The sequence below is a fragment of the Miniopterus schreibersii genome, assembly GCF_964146895.1.
Source record: "Miniopterus schreibersii genome assembly, chromosome: 6".
NCBI lineage: Eukaryota > Metazoa > Chordata > Mammalia > Chiroptera > Miniopteridae > Miniopterus > Miniopterus schreibersii.
Window position 1 is genome coordinate 76,881,176 of NC_138107.1, and position 17,752 is coordinate 76,898,927.

Genomic DNA, 17,752 nt, shown 5'->3' on the forward strand with positions numbered 1-17,752 from the left:
CTGTCTCCTACTCCTGTAAGTTCACACCCACACCTGGCACTCCTAAACACAGGACAATGCCGCGGGTTCCCACCAACAAAGCCACATGTGAGGATGGGAGTAAGTGCAGGAGAAGGGATGTCACACAGTTTAATGACTTGAGCCTAAAGGGATCTTCATAATGTATGATTGAGAAATGCCTGGATTCAGTCAGTGCTGAGCTCTCCCAGTCTCACCTTCCATGAGATACCTGTTCCGAGATGTTTTATAGAATGTGGGGGTGGGGGGACATGATTTGATTTCTGAGAGGCCACGTTGCTTTCTGTTTCCACTTTCCTTCCAGCTACATCTCACTCAGTCATTCATTGGCCATTTGGAGCCATAGCTTCAGGAGCAAACACATCATAATAATTATTTTTTCCCGTCATGGCTCACAGGTTGACAAAGAAGCCAGCGTTTAACAGCTCCTTAGATTCAATTAAGCCAAATGCTTCAGGGAAATAACCACTTGGTCTTGAATTAAATAGTCCTATGTACAAACACTCCATTTTAAACAGTTTTAAGCAGAGTTCCTGAGTATCTTCCTGAGGAAAAGAGTACATTGCCCCTATGGGCTGAATGGTTGGCAGAGGATCCCTAACAGAATATAGGACAAACGACTGAAGTAGTTTTGTTAGAATTGTGGGATAATGAACCTTTCCATTTTCTCTTTTTCCCCAAAAAATTCCCCTTTATAAAATTGTATTACTTTTAGATAAAACCATATGCTTATATTTTAAAGCATCAATAATTGGTAGAATTATATTTATGTTCTCACTTTAGACTAAAGTTGAGTAAACTGCTTTGTTTTTAAGGAAGAAATTCAAAGACTTACACTTCCCTGCCCCCCAAACATGAGAACTCTTGAGTCTGGTCTATGGCTGGAGGTGGTAGGACCTACCTTAAGGGGTGTCCTCTTTTTCCAAATCTAAACCCTAAACTACCTTCTCTCATTTAGGCCTGGGAAGAATTGTTGAAACCATCAAGATCAGGGAAACTGCTTTAATTCCCATACAGGTCAACCCCCAGCTTTTGCCATAAGCATTCCAAGAGCCCACAGAGAGAGCTGAGGGGCTGCCATGGGAATGGGCCATATGCTTTCCGGCTCAAAACGACCGGTAAGGGGCCTCAGGCACTAGGTGACTCAGTCAGTCTAACCACTGACCTACATTCTAAGCATGGATCCTCCTGCAGAATGACTCACACAGGTACCCTTGGTTCTGATAATACACCTGACATGGATCCTGTGCTTTTACAGGAGACAAAGTCTTCAGGCTGTTCAGCATCTCCTACCCTATAGTCATGATGGGTGGAACGAACTCCCTTTTAGAAACTGAAAATGTATGTGTACTCTACTGGGCCCTTTTACTGATCAGACCCACTTATCCAAAACTCTGAATTTGGAGACCATGATGGAAATAAATGGGCAGAGTGAGAATTCATGCCTTCATGGAGCAGCAGCAACACCAGGCACTCTAAATAGTGGGCAAAGACAGAGAGCCCCCAGCTGTGTCTGGTGACATCACCAGGTGGGTTCTGGGTAGTGATATGGGAGCCTTCTGCCTGGGGTCCCCAAGTCCCTGCCTCTGTTTCCATCATCTCCATGAGCTACATGAACCAGAGTCATTTCCTGGCACTTGCTCTTAATAACCCACCTAGTTCACACTTCCAGCTCATAGTTTGAACATTTTATTCCCAAATCCCTGCACCTCCATCCAACCCAGCAACAATTATGGCAGTCAACACATATGATGACCTTTGACAGCTGGACGATTCCTCTGTCCTTGGAGATCTGGCTTAGAGCCCTTATCATTCTTCCAACAGGAGTAATGGTAATAATAGCAGCTAACATTTATGGCCGGTGTACCATCTGCTAGATACTTTCAGGCATTCTATCAGATAATGTGAAGGAAAAGTAAATATGGGCAACTTCCTACCATAATACCAGTTTTAATGATTAGGAAGTGAGCCCAGAGTGATTACATAACTGGCCAGTGTGCACAAGCCAGTGTGTGGCAGACATGGGGTTGCATCCAAGTCTGTCGGACTCCAGCTCCTGCATTCAAACCACTTCACTCCTGCGTCTCTGGGGAATCCAACCAACTCTGTTCTACTTCAGCCCAGGAAACTGGGTCAGGCTACAAATCAATCACTAGAGAAACAGTTCATCCTAATTTCAAAAGGCAAATAAGGCAAACTTACCTGAATCTGAGAGATTTGTAGAACCATAATTCTACAATGATTAAGATATTTTCTCTTTACTTAGAGAGGGAGGAAAAGACTGGAATAATAAGCATTCCTTTGTAGGTTCAAAATTTAAGAAATGAAGACTTTAGAGAGGGGAAAAAAATCTCTTGCTGTAGGTGTCAGGTCCTCTTTCAATATATCTCCTGGGCAATGTGAATTTGTCAGAACACATTAATTTTTATAAATTAAAAATTCAAAGCAATTGTAATCAGTACTTTAATTTTTTGAATGCCTATAGTGGACATTATGAGTCAGGCAGGTTTCCGGTGGGACCCTGATAAAGACATGGAACTTTTGGTGTAAAAATTGTATGCTAGTAAAGAAGATATTGATGGACTCCTAGTACCTCCTTCACAGTCATTTAATTTGTGAATATTCAGAGAACCCTGTAGTTGGCAGGAAAAAATCAATGTCAGAATCAGAAGTGGGACGGCTTGAGTTTCCTTCACAGCTGTTTTTCTCTATAAAGATAATTTTTAAATTTTTGGTATATCAGCATTACTTTTAGGGTCTACCTAGTTTTTGGTAATGGTGATCATTCAAAACACTAATGACATTTTAAGCCAGGGCAGCCAAGCACCAGAAACCACAGTAAAGTGCATGGTCTTTCCTGGCAGGAGGGAAATATACTGAGTCCAACTAGTAACTGACAGCACATGGGGTTGGGAGATCTGCGTTGCTGCCATGAACCCATATAAGGTGTTGGCTAAATGACTTTGTTATGTTGTCTAAAACTTCCCAACCAAAAGCTGGGAATGGTATCCTTGTGTCCTACAACTCAAAAATATATATATTTAAATATGTCTTGATTGATTTCAGAGAGAGGAAGGGAGAGAGAGAGCAATAGAAACATCAATGATGAGAGTCATTGACCGGCTGCCTCCTGCACACCCCCGACTGGGGATCGAGCCCGCAACCCAGGCATGTGCCCTGACCCGGGATCAAACCGTGATCTCCTGGATCCTAGGTCGATGCTCAACTGCTGAGCCAAGCCAGCTGGGCTCAAAAATATTTTTAAAAGTAGGTGAACATCTAATGTGTTGAAGTACGTGTTATAAAGGAGAAGATTTATAAGCTTGTTTACTATCCTCCCTTGTGTTGTTCTATCAATTTTATTCCATAAGCTTCTTCCTTGAAAACATTTACTATATCATTTATGGCTGCTTTGCTAGAAAATGATGATGTATCAGCTACGGCAGGAGGATGAGTTTTATAATGTATCCTGCAAGGGGAGCATTACCACTGGCTTACGCTGTAACCATCCTTCACGGGACAAACTAACCTATGTTCCATTAGGAGAGCAGAGGAGCCAGTGAAACATATCGCTGACATCCAACCCTTACGCTCTCCGCTTGTTGCTTTGTTTTTTTCACTCTCTGTACCCAGTTCTGTTTTTAATGAGTCTCTTCTCCACTTCCTACCTTTTCCACTCTGACCTTCCAGAACAGAACCACAGGGGCTTCAAAGTGGCCACCACGATCTGTGTGACCCCCAGGGAGCTCATGAGAGGCCCTGGGAAGTCCCTGCACACTGGTCTACTCCATCATTTACCAGAACTCCAGGTGGGTAACAAGAAGAGATGAGGTGACTCTGACCTCTAGTTAGGGTCAACATTGCCTCACAGCTAAACTATGATCATTTAAAACTAGCTTTAACCCCCCTTAACTTTGAGGAGAACAAAAGGGTTTAAAATAAGAAGGTATTAATGATGTTGGTAGAAATCAAGCTCTTCCATGAGATCAAAAAAATCATTTCCTTGACCCACATATGGGAGATGATTTATTTGTGATGCGAAATCAAAGGAGTTCCCCTCCTGGGTTACCAGTGTTTCATCCCCGACTGTCCCACCATAGCAAAAGTTCAACCCTGTCTTCAGCAAGGCCAAAACAAAGGCCAGTGTCCAGAGTTTCTGTTTCATATTAAAGCTCAGTCCTTTGGAGTCTGCATGGTCTGCTGCAGCCTGGTAGCCCCTAGACCAGCATGGTTGCATGCTCATGGGCAAGAGAGAATGCACCAATGAAGGGGCAAGTGCATTGCTGGGTGGGTGAGAGAGAAAGAGAGAGAAAGAGAGAGAGAGAGACTGAGAGAGAGAGAGATCTGAGACCTCTCTCTCCAGGATTATAACCAGGAGCTCTTCCAAAACAACCAACTTCCCAATCTTTCACAGGCTTTTTAGATCCTATGGAAGAGCCAAATTTCCACCAACAACATTAAGACCACTAGAAAGCAGCAACTTTCCCATGATAGCAATTCGTTTTTAACCCTAGCAGGTCTAGTGTGGAACATTAAGAGGGACAACTGGGATCCAATAATCCAGACTGTGCCACTTACAATGTAACAATTTCCCTAATTTCTTGGAACCTTGATTGTTGTATCATTTCTCATAGGATTGTTCATACTATGCAAATATCAAAGTTGACAGGAGACACTCATAGCTTGTTGGGTCTTTCCCCAAAAGTAGTTTTGGAAAATTATGTTTTCTAAAAATTAATATACCTGTTTCAATTAATAAATATTATAACAAGCACAAATTGTACATGCATAAATACATATAATTACCACTCACAAAGCTATTGTTATGCAAAATATAAGAAAAATTTTTTCATGGTTTCTCTGGGGTGGGGATTGGATGTGGAATGCAGTGCAAATGAGAATAAACAAGGGTTTTTTAAAAAGACTCTCTTATTTTAGAGCAGTTTTAGGTTTACAACAAAATTGAGAAGAAACAAAGATTTTTACTTCTAATGTTTTCCAAGGGCAGATCTGAGCACAGGCTGACGTTTCATAAAATAAGAACTTTAGGCTAAACTATATCATCAACAACAGCTCTCTGCCCCCAGTAGAATTACTGTTTGGATCATGAAGGAATAAATATTATGAGTCCCAACCGACCAATTAATAGCATGCACAATACAACTACTGAACAAATATAGATCAAAGAAAGAGCATCTGGCTTTTTGGCAGTCCATGGATGCATAGTAAATGCGGTGGGAAATTATTCAGGAACTGCAGAGAAACTAAGCTGCATTGCTCTTTGTTAAGCAAGCCATGTACAAGGTCATGTTATGATGCAAAAAAAGTATTGGAATACAACCATCCCCTCTTCCTAATACAAACTTCAATTCTGTTCAGCTGCACAGTAGAATACCTACTGTGAGAACCTGCTACACTGTGTTAGGCACACTGGTTGGGATTTGTGGCACTAGACTGATTCATAGACTTTGGGGTCCAGCAGAGAGAGCATGCAATCCAGCTCCATCACTAACTAGTTTTGCTTATTTGTTTTCCTTTCTTTTTGTTGTTGTTGTTTTACCTTGGAAATTTTGATAGTTCTCTCGAAGCAGACAGCTAATAGGGTGATGTTTATAGACAGGCAGACGGATGGACATTCATTGGGACGTAATGGCAAAGAGACAATGATAAAAAAAACTATTGGTTGCATGATTGGCAATTTGCTAACTACATTTTATATGACATTTTTCATTTTGATAGGCGATAGAGATTTGACTTCCCTTCTATCTACATGATGAATTATTAAAGATGATCCAACCATCAAAAAGCTATAGTTAAATAGCTTTTAACTAGAAATAGCTTTTAAATAGCTTTTAACCATTAGCAATGAAGTGAGGACTTTTACTGAAATGGTGGCTGACACCTAGCATGACTCTGTGTCACTTGGCTGTACTTGGTTGTGATCATAGTTGTAGGAAGCAATAAAATTTTAGCAAGAATCAAAAATGAAGAAGCAATAAAGCTTTTAGCAATATGTGGGAGTACATGAGAAATTAGCTTCAATACAATTTACTGTGAAGAGACTGGAGGTGTATGACTGCACCCAGCTATCTTAGAAGATAAAATCACCTACCCAGGAATGAGTGGGATGTCCAGCTCTTTTTGGAATTCTCTTTTGAGAAAATAGCTCTTTTCATTTCACCTAGTAATTTTTAAGAAAAATAAAATAAATGCTATTACAAAATAAGCTTTTTGATAGTCATTTTTGCTTTTTAAAATACAGCCTTTAATTTGCCCTTACAGGCACACACATAATTTAAGATATAATTGACATGTAATCAACTGCCCATATTTAAATGTACAATTTTAAAATTTTGTGCAATTTTGTACAAAAGTAAGTACAGTTTAAAGTTTTGACATGTGTGTACAACCGTGAAATCATCTCCACAAAGAAGAGAGTAAACATATTCCTGACCTCCCAAAGCTTCCTGTCATCCCCTATAGCCCATCCCATCCCGAGCTTTACCTCCATCCCCAAGCACCCACTAATTTACTTGGATTAGTTTGCAGTTTTTAGAATTTTATATAAATGACCTTACAGTATGTATATTTTTATGTCTGGCTTCCTTCCCTCAGCATAATAATTTTGTTATTCACATGTCACTGCATGTGTCAACAGTTCATTCCTTTTCGTTACTAATTTTCTTTTGTATGGATAAGACCACAATATGCATATTCATTTATCTGTAGATGGACATTTGTGTTCTTTCCAGGCCTGGGCTATCATCAATGGGCCTGCCCTGAATATTTGTGTATAACTCTGTATCAACAAACGCTTTTCTTTCTTTGTGGGTCAATATAGAAGAATGGCTGGGTCATCTAGAAGGTGCATGTTTCTTTTTTAAGAAACTGAGGAATTTTTCCAATAGTCATACCATTTTATTTTCCCACCAGCAGTGTGTTCTTCCACATCGCTGCCAATGCTTGGTATGGTGTCTTTTTAATTTTAGCTATCCTTATAGGTATATAATTATGTTTGTAATTTGCATTTCCCTAAAGACTAAAAGTGCTGAGTATCTTTCCATATGCTTATTTGCCATCCCTATATCTTCTCTGGTAAAATATCTGGTCAAATATTTTTATCATTTTTTTTAAAATTGGGTCTTTTTTTTTCTTATTGAATTTTGAGAATTTTATATAAACTGAACACAATTTCTTTATCATATATATCTTCCAAATATTTTCAGTAGTCTCTCTTTTCAGTCTCTTAACAGCATTTTTGAAGAGCTAAAGGTTTTAATTTTGATAGAGCCCAGTTATTATTATTATTATTTATGTTTAGTGTTCCTAGTATAGAATGGAAGAAATCTTTGCCGAGTCCAAGGTCACAATAATTTTTACTTGTTTTCTTCAGGAAGTTTTATCATTTGGGTTTTACATCTATTTCTATGATTCATTTAGACCTGATTTTTGTATATTTCTTGGGAGAGCAACATGTGGATGTCCAATTATTTTACCATTTGTTTGAGAAAATTCTTTCTCACTGAATTCCCTCTGCACCTTTGTCAGGTATCAATCATCCATATATGTGTCATCTATTTCTGGATTCTCCATTCTGTCCCCTTCGCCTGTATCTATTTTTATGTTGATACTAAACTGTGTAGATTACTATTGCTTTATGGTAGATCTTGCAAGAGGTAGTTACGAAAGCTATCCAATTTTGTTGTTCTTTTTCAAATTTGTTTTACCTAATCTTGGTTCTTTACATTTCCATATGCATTTTAGATTCAGCTTGTTAATCTTTCCAAACAGCCTGCTGGAATTTTAATTGGGTTTGTTTGGAATCTGTAGATCAATTTTGAGAGAATTAGCATCTTAACAATATTGAGTCTTCTAGCCCATCAACATGGTATATCTCTCTGTTAAAATTTACAAATTTACTAACAATAACCTTTCAGCAACCACACCCACTTCAACCCAGTATCCAATCTCAGGATAGCGGGTTACATTTGATTGTGGGGGGGGGGGGTTGGGGGGGGGCTTTTTTTTGGTCTCTTTTACTCTGGAACTATTCCTCAGCCTTTCATTGTTTTTTCATGACATTGACATATTTAAAGATTGTACACCAATTGTTTTGTTTTCTTTCCTCATGATTAAATTCAGGTTATTGATTATTGGCAGAAGTATGGCATTATATTTGGTGCCATGGCACATATTAGCCATGTCCTCCCTCCTGCACCTGACCCTTGCTCTCGGTCCCACCTTCTCTCGCTCCCTCCGCCCGGAGCTCTGGGGTTGGGACCCTCCCCTGACGGCTCTTAGGGCTGGCTCCTTCCCCTTGCTCACCCTCAGGTCAGTACATACTCACCAACATATCAAAGTAGGACCCACCTTCCCTTATTCCCATGCCCAACAGTCACTTTCTCTCATATTGTCCAGTTTCCTTTAGGGCATTTCTCATGTTTGAAGTGGTTACATTTCCGTGTGTTTGCTTCTTTGCTTCCTGTATCCCCCCACAAGAAGCAGTTCGGGGGCAGTTAAAACCCTTCTGGTTTATGAACTTTTGAATGTGCAGTTTCTGGAATGGAGGGAAAATGTTGTGACTTCCTGTTTTGCCTCCGGCACTTCGTGATCATTTTCATTTCAGGTGTGACATGAGGGTGGGCATTACACTACTGAAGCAAGATTTAGACTTAGATGCCTGGAGGTCAAAGCACCAAGCAAGACATCAAGGCTGCCGAGGAGACCAGAGCTGTATTTCCCTGCACTGTTTGCTCTTCCAAATATTCCTGAGTAAGACAAGTAGCCTAAACACACCCTTCGTTATTCTGTGCCTTGGCAAACCGTCACCTGGTCTTAGAAATGAGACAGTAACTTCTTAGCCAATGCCAATTCTATGACAAACCAATAGTTTTGAATAGCAGGTCCTTTTATAGCCTCATTACTTAGCTCAGTCACTGGATTTGACATAAATTAATCATTAATTTTAAAAAATAAAATATTTTCCAAATGATAAGTGTAAACATTCATTTATTGAAAGAGTAGAACATTTTGTCCCTCTTTCAGGATAAAAATTAGGCCTTCTAAACACTTTGTGGGCCCAAAACGTCCTTGATAATTTCTTTAGGGTTTTTGGTATCAAATGCGGAATAGCAACCAGAGAACACCACAAAACTTCTGTCGGAATCATTCTGGAAATGTACACTTAACGTGATTAGAGTTGTTCTCAGCTGCCAGAAACTATAAGGTTTAAAAATATGTTAGAATAACATAACTATAGAAACTTTCCAGCCATGGCCAGGTATTTCAGTGGTTAGAGCATCATCTTGATCCAAGGTTGTGGGTTTGGTCTCTGGTCAGGGCATATACAAAGAATCAACCAAGTGGAGCAACAAATCAATATTTCTCTTTCTCCCCACCCTCCCTCTTCCTTACGCCTCTCTCTAAAATCAATCAATAAATTAAAAAACGAAAAGAAAATTTCCAAGCACTATTTTCAAATATTCATTTAAATAAAGAAAGAAAGCCTGGAGAGAGATTCATTTAAAATATCCATTCCAAAAAGATGCACTTCGATTAATATTACTTTTTATTTTTGCATTTACTGTTGCCTTCATCCATTTATTTCCTAAAATCACTGTACAAGCTCATCCACTCTGAGGTGCTTGTCTACTCTCTGGGCATTTCTCATTTGTAATTGTTTATAAATTGCTACCTTTGAAGGAAAATGAAACTAAAGCATTGCCTAAAACTTTTTAGCTCTAGCACAGCAATCCTTTATTCACACATTGAAGTGAAAGATACTGTGAAAAATCTTTCACGAGGTGGTTAGATGATGTTGTCTACTCTTAAACTTGTAAACGTATTTCTAAGATATTTTTTTTCTCCCGCAGACAAAAGATAAGGAAGGGTTTTCATTCTTTTTTTCACTATTCAACCAATCACTCAAGAACATGCACTGGGTGTCTCCTATGTTACGGACAGAAGACCTCATCTTTCCCTTTTAAGCTCAGAGTCCGGGGGGCTCGGGCTCGCTCACAGTCTGTGCCTGAGCTACCCTGGGAGGCAGGGAAACAAGTGGAGCCCACTGAGGCTGGAGGAGTCGGGCCTTCAGAGAAGGTGGAGCAAGGAAGATGCGCATGTTTATCAGAGAGGATGGGAGGGAAGGGGAGTTCTGGGTGACGGGACAGTGACAGCAACCGGGTGAGAAAGGCATCGGGGTGCGCAACACGCTGAGGCCAGAGCGCGGAGAGGCTGAAAGGCAGAGACAAGCCCGCTCATCTCCAAAGGGCCACTTACCGCCCGCTAGTGGGGAGCCCCGGGCCAAGTGCTGGGGGGGGGGAATGAACATTCCTGTCCTCCAGTTGACGTTCTAACTCAGAAAAGAAGGCTTGAGCCTCGTAAATCTAAGTGCAATGACCTGAGGCAACGATAGACTCTGAAAGGTTTAGGGAAATGGGAACTTCATTAATTGGGGCCCTTGCTCTCCTTATTGGTTCCTATAGCAGAAAGCATCGCTTGCGCACGCCTCCACCCTGTAGCTGCCCAGAAACAATGCACACATGCTGCTGTCCACCCCATTAAAGTTGGCAACATTTAACTTTTTTAGATAAAAGCAAACAGAAATAGAAATTCTAATATTTCCCCCCCTCATCTCAACGGACTACCTTGGGGCGCACACACCTAGCTGGAAGACCACAGCTTTGAGCATTTAGAAAGAATTTCAGACAGAATGCTTTTCTCTTTCACGGCATGGCCTAGATCTGGCCTACAAATGAATGGCATTTATAAGAAAGAGTGAAAATGGAAACAGGATGTGTTCTAGAAACTGCAGGAAGACAAGACTCAAGTAGACCTATGATCAGAGGAGCCCTACCTCAAGGTTCATAAACCTGCACTAGCGCAGGGTTTCTCAAGAGCAGCCTACGAACCCCTTGCGTCCGAATGTCTTGGGGCTGCTGGCGCTAAATGCTGACCCCTGTAAACCTACTTGTGCCCCAACCTGTATTTATACTTCTGTGTTCCCCCCAGAAATGTGCACACCCTCCTATCCTCTTGTCCTATTTCTAAAGCTCATCTTTCTGCTGAGTTTTCTTTTTTGCGTTTCTTTATTCCATACACATTGGCATTCTCCTTGGCATCAGCACCAATGAAAACATACAGAACGAGACAAACTGACAGCCTGCTTCCCGTCGCCTGGCCTGTGGAGGAGTCCACACAGTTGCTTAATCAATGTCCATTCTAGGGCTGAAGGAGCACCGGCCATAGAAAATATTAACAGCTCCAACCCCTGCCATCTAGAAGAGCTGTTATTTTCCCAAAAGGATTAAAATGATGCTTAACATGCTTCTCACAGGGGGGAATTTTACTGAATTCTCTCTTCTCTGTGACCAAAAAGAAATATGAAGGGAAAAAAGCTTGCTATTTTAGTGCTGTGGAGGCTATATTTAGGGAAGGAGCTTGTGTTCTGCTGGAAGCTAATTTTGGAGACGATTACAGTGGAAATTAGGGATAACTAAGATGAAGGGCATTAAGTACATAAAATTGAAAAAGTTACTTTTACCTATAACCAGCCAAACTGGGCAACACTAACACCCGTTATGTAAGGCTTCTTCCATGCCCCCTTGGAGACGCTGACGTTTCTGTATCGAAGGCGCAATGCTTTCACGGTTCAGGCTTCCCTTCCCCCAACTGAAAAGCCAAAGCCTGCTCTTTAAACACCGGGCCTGCGTTGGAGAAAATGAAATAATCTGACATGATAAATGAATAATAATTTACCACCTGAAGAAATAGCCACACTGTCATCAAGCTTTTGTCAGGATAGGCAGGGCACCCACGGATCACGAATATTTACTCGTGACATACCCAGCCCACCTGTAAATTTCTTGGTCTCGAATGGAAAGTAAAAAAATGTTTGCCACACCATTGTGCTCCTCCAAGCAGGATGCTAACCCTGTATGAGCAGCATTTTACCTCAGAAGAGGTTTAACACTGGAGCGAACTGCTTTTCGCATGTGCGAGGTGAAGGAAAACGTTCTCTATGAAGATGTTCGTGAGGGAGGCTATGGGCCATGTAATATAATGTTAACAGGTACGATGATTACGTAGCGAATCTTTTTTCTCAATTAAAAAAACATTTAAAAATCTAAATTAATATTTTTCATTGCAAAAAACCAAAAATTTAGATAAGCAAAAAATAAAAAATAAAACAAAACAAAGAAACCACGCACACCTATGATTCCAACAGGTAGAAAATTATGTGATAGATATTTTACTTTGGCAAACATCCTTCCAGGAATTTTTTCAATGCATACCTCTATAAATTTTTCAAATACAAAATTAAACAAATGATTTTAAAACTTTATTTTACTTAAATACATATCATAAATGGGATTTTGTGTCATTAAAGATGCCTGTTCTTTTACTCATTAATTCCAATAGATGTATCAAGTTTAATAAATAGTTTAATCTATTTTCCTCTTGTAGATTACTTTATTTCCAGTTTTTAATCATTTTTATCAACAGTACTGGGATGAGCAAGTATATAATTCAATCTTTCTGATTTGAGAAATATTTTCCTTAGTGGAACTGATAGCAAATATTCACAATAACAAAATTTGAGGGCTTCCCTTTATAACGTGAAGCGGACAATTCCATAAACAGCATTTGCGAGCCCCTGACCACAGGGAGGTACAGGGTGAGGACAGTGAAAGGCAGGGGTTGAGGACTCTGGGTTCTAGTAGAAGCCACCGAGCGAGGTGCGAGGCCACTAACGGAGCCGTGCAGCCCCGGGGGAGGAGGGGGTGGTTGGGCAGTGCTGAGGACGGTGGGCCTCGTGTGGAATTTTAAATACTGTGTAATGCTTGAATGGAGATGTCTGGTGGGCAGCTGAAAACACAGATGGGGAGCTCAGAAGAGGGGTCTGATCTGAACACAGCCATTAACATATTGGCAGGCATCAATATAGATGGTAAATGAACACGCGTAGATATAACTTCATAGGCAAAACGTGCAATCAGAGACGACTGCCAAGGACCAACCCTGGAACACAGCAGCATTTTAGGAATGGACAGAGGGTGCTGAACCTGCGAGGGGCACTGGGAAGGAGTAAAACTCAGAAAAGTAAGTCGAAGCCAAGGAGAGCGTCGCAGAGAGAGTGGCTCACTGAGTCAGAATCTGCATGAGTCCTTCCTTAAGTGTATTAGGGAAGGAAACAGAAGGCACTGCAGGTATTTTAAAAAAAGGGGAACTGAATTCACTGAATTAGCTGCTCACAGAATTGTTGGAAGGGCTGAAGCAGTAGGTTCTAGGCTGGGCTTCCTAGTCAATGCAGAACCGGCCATGTCTCTTCTCTCTGGGACCCAGGCAACTGATGGCAACGCCATCATCTGGAGTGTCTCTGGGTTTTCTTGGCAAGAAGAAGGGAACAAAGACATAGCAAGTGCTGTTTCCTAAAGCCCCTGTTCAGAAGTGCTACATGTCCCTTCTACTCACATTTTATTGGACAAAGCAAGTCAAATGATGACATCTACCTTCAGGCAGCAGACACATGCTGTCCTGCCCGGCGTCAGAAAGCGGAAACTAGAGTAACGCTGAGCAGGCCTAATGACTCCATCAGGCAAGTTAACTTTCTGTGCCTCACTTTAGTCATTTGTAATAATTCTACTGTACTTATCTCTCAGGGTTGTGAGCGGATTAAGTGAACTAATGTATACCAGATGCTATAAACAGCGATTGATCTAATAGTAAACACCACATAACTTTCAGGCATTATTTTGTTTCTCTATTCCTTTTCCCTAACTCGTCTCTCCTCTGGGGCCCCCCTTTCCCTCCTGGATTGCTCCATGCCGCCTGCACTTTGTCCTGGTCTGCAACTGCAGGGAAGTGGCACCCTACACACCCACTGCTAGGGGGGAGAATGGACCATTCCTCTTCTTCCTTTCAAAATAAACCAGATTTCTCTCTTAAAAGGTGACAACTCAGGGAGATTATAAAATTATGCCTAGGAAGCTCCCCACTACCCTCTGCCTCCTCTAATGGCCTGTCTGCAACAAGCACTAAAACTGATTGGGAGCAAACTGATCCCTTCGTTCTGAGATCAGCTGCCCGGCGCTCCATGGCTAACCAACCTGGAATGCCTCGGAGCTGCGCCCCCAAGGCAGCGCCCCGGGCAGGGCAGGGCGGTGTGGACGCCCTTCCTCTGCTGTGAGCTCTCCCTGCTGCAGGGAACTGTACGCCTTCAGGAACCTATTTCTGTCTGCTCCCTGAGAGCAACAGGATCCGTCACAGCGCAGCCTGGAAGTGCCGGGAAGGGTCCTGAGCACAAACAGCTGCCGGCTCCTCACCAGGAGAAACGCAGAGGAATGCCGAGAGCCAGCCCCCGAGCCTGAGACCCTCTTTGCTTCCCTCTTCCCCTCCCCACCCCTCTCCCCGCATCTCCAGCTCCATAGCAGTCTAAGGCACACTGGGGGTCCCCTGCTGCCTTAGGGTTTCCCTCCTTCCCCAAGGCTCTGGGATCAAGATATCCTCCTGGGAGTTCTTGACACTGATGATAAGCACCCCGCAAGGGAACATCCCGTCCTGGATCTGATCTTGATTCTTCAAGATGGACGGATGGTGACGTTTTTCTGGGCTGTCATCTCCACCGGGCGTACGTTCCTGGGATGTCAGAACTCTCCCTCTGCTTTTCTGCAGAGCGCTTCGGAATGCACACAGCTGCTGGTCATGAGGCTGTCACCTGCCACCCTGCCCGCCCCCTCCCTGCGAGCCTGAGCACTCTACCGGGTTCTGTCACGCATGAGTTCTGGTTCTAACAGGCATCCTAATGGTACCAAACGTCCTAAAGCCCATTGGTTCACTCTGTACTGGATCCCAAGCCTGGCCTAGATGCTGAGAGTATGGAACCGACGTGATACCTGTGTTACTTTGTTTTGCTATCAAGAAATTAAGTTTCATTATAAATAATTTAAATAATAAGTACAGCAATTAATATAACACTGAGCAGATATAAATATTAACCTTTTGCCAAATTTTCTGAAGACCTTATATTGGTAAAAAAAATATGTTACCAACAGGATTGAAGTGCTCGCAGCCAGCAGTTTAATTTCCCTTTCTCCATATCTCCTTTCCTCCCTCCCTCCATTCCTTGCCAAAGTCACCTGCTGATCATGTATTCAGAAAATGTATGATTTTTGTTTCCAAAAATATATCAAAATGGTATCATACTTGATATGCCGTCTTGGTGATTATACCTTCCCTTCAAAATAGTGTTTTTGACGCCTGTAGAGCTAGTTCAGTGCATTCTGCCAGTTGAATTATATTCTGTTACCTGAGTCTACCATAATTTATCTTTTCCACTTTTGATGAATATTTACACATTTAAATTTTTGGTGTTAAATACAGTTCTGCAATGAACTAATGATAATGTATTATTCATTGTTTTTATACCTATGTTCATTAGATGAGATTGCTAGTAATTTTACTTTATATAATTTCTATTGCTTTGTGTTCCTCCTTTTTTCCAGAGTTTCATTTCACATCCTAAATTATGGCTATTGTATTGCTAGTGACTCATTCCCTTACCTTTTTTGCAGTTTAACTTTTCCTCGCCCTCGCTCTTAAATGATAGATCACCTAGTGTAGAAATCTAGTCAACTGTTATTTTCCCTAGGACTTGAAAGGTATTATTCCATTGTCTTCTGGCCTTTACTTTTACTGATAAAAAATTTTTGTTGCCAGTCTAATTGCTATTCCTTACAGATAACCTGTTCTTTTTGTAAAGCTGGGTTTTTCTTTTTTGCTTGTGTGCTTGCTTGTTGTTTTTAAAGATTTCTTTTTTGTCTTTCTTTTCTTCAGTTTATTGATCATCTGGGATGATCAGGGGTCAATCGGATTATGACTTTTCTTAATTCTTGAAAATTATCAGCCATTATCTTTTAAAATATTGCTTCCTCTACTTTCTCTTCTCTGGAATTATTTTGGATATATATATATATATACACACACACATACACATATTGCTTTTTTTTCTTAGTTCTATGCCCTTTATTCATTTGGAGAGGGAGAGACATGGATGGTTCTCTGGTGGGAAGAGTCGCTGACTTCTTATTGTTAAGTATGTGGTATTATCTAGTCAACAGCTATTTTATGCATGTTTTGTCTTCATTTTTCTAACCAGATCAGAAATTCCTTTAGGTCAGAAATACTATGGAAACATTTTTTTATACTACACAGAACCTATTCCAGGATTTTGCAATAATGCAATAAATAGTTTTTGAATGAGGGAATAAAGGAATAAATTAATAAACATACATTCATTGAAAGCCTATTTTTCACATATTCTAGTATATATGGTCTCAATTATAAGCATCATTGTGGCTTACATTTTATTTTTTGGTTGGGGAGCAGTGGTATTTTGTGTTGTTTTCAGAATGGCTGGTAGAATTCATTTCATAATTCTATAGTTAGGTCTCTTGTTTTAATATTTTATTTTTCTGACCCCTTTCTGTCTTGATGTGAGACCCAGAGGAAGGGCTTAGCATGCCGTCAGCCCTCATTAAATGGTAACATCAATAAGAGCTTCATGAAGAAGATTACATAAGAGGGGAGTAACCAGAAGGGCAAGAGTTGGCAGTTGTCACATGGGTACACACACCTTCCCCAAACTCATGACTCTAGAAGGCATCTATTTTCTCAGCATCTTCAACTCTATCGTTTCTGAATACAAGTGCAAAGGTGTTGCAAAAATCATTTTTTCATTGGAGCAGCTATTCCAAAAATCAGAAAACGACATTTATCCTTTTGAAACCTCCCAGGGCAGCAGCATCCATGGTGGTAAGAATGGAACCTGCAGCCCTAGCTTTCCTCCCCACACCCCAGCAGTGAGAGGGCTCCAGTGTGAGAGAAGCTCCTCCCTGGTGCCAAGTGATGGTGCCTCCCCGCTTCCCCCAATAGCAAAACCAGGGAAATTTCAAAAAAAAGAGCAGGATCCAGCTACCAAACACCTTGCCTCCATCAACAGTTCTGGCTGGATCTGCTGCTTTCTGCTAATTAAGTCTTCCAAAATGTTTTGTGTGTGAGAGAAATAAAGGAAGTATTTTCACTTGGCACCAGTGAAACTTCGCTGGACAGAAAATATGTGAATGAAGTAAGCTTTTAAGAGTTTACGGTTTCCTTGTCAATCTGAACCTAATAAGTTAAAACTGGGAATAATTTCTGCCATGCTCACCAAAGCTCATCCAGTGCCAGTTCGCTTCATCTCCGCGCTCCTGCCTTGACTGCAGTGAGGGAGACGCGGGCAAGCCCAGGGGCTCGGGTCAGGCCACGCGTCATTATAAAGAGATGGGGCTCTTGCTAAAGGGAGTTTGAAGCGCTTCACGTTTACTGTCTAAATGTGCAAAAGGAAGGGGGATGTTTTTGAAGAGAGAGAAGGGAGAACAAAGGAAACCTTTGGAATCTTCGAAGTTGGTGTTTGTTGGCAGCTCAGCTAAGTGTTAGCGCAAAAGCCCAAAGACATGGAAATGAGAGAAATGAATTAAATATTACCCTCACCTCTGCATCCTCCGGTCTGAATGGCATATAACACCACTCAGGCAGAGAAGTGGGTGTTCTCCGAGGGTAATTATCAGAAACCTTTCAAAGCTCGAACATTCTCATGCTAGTTAAATCACAGAACTATTTTCTCTTTCTCCCAGATATCTCCTTGGGCTACAGTATCATTAACCTGTTAGATGTAGTGTAAATAAAATATAGACTA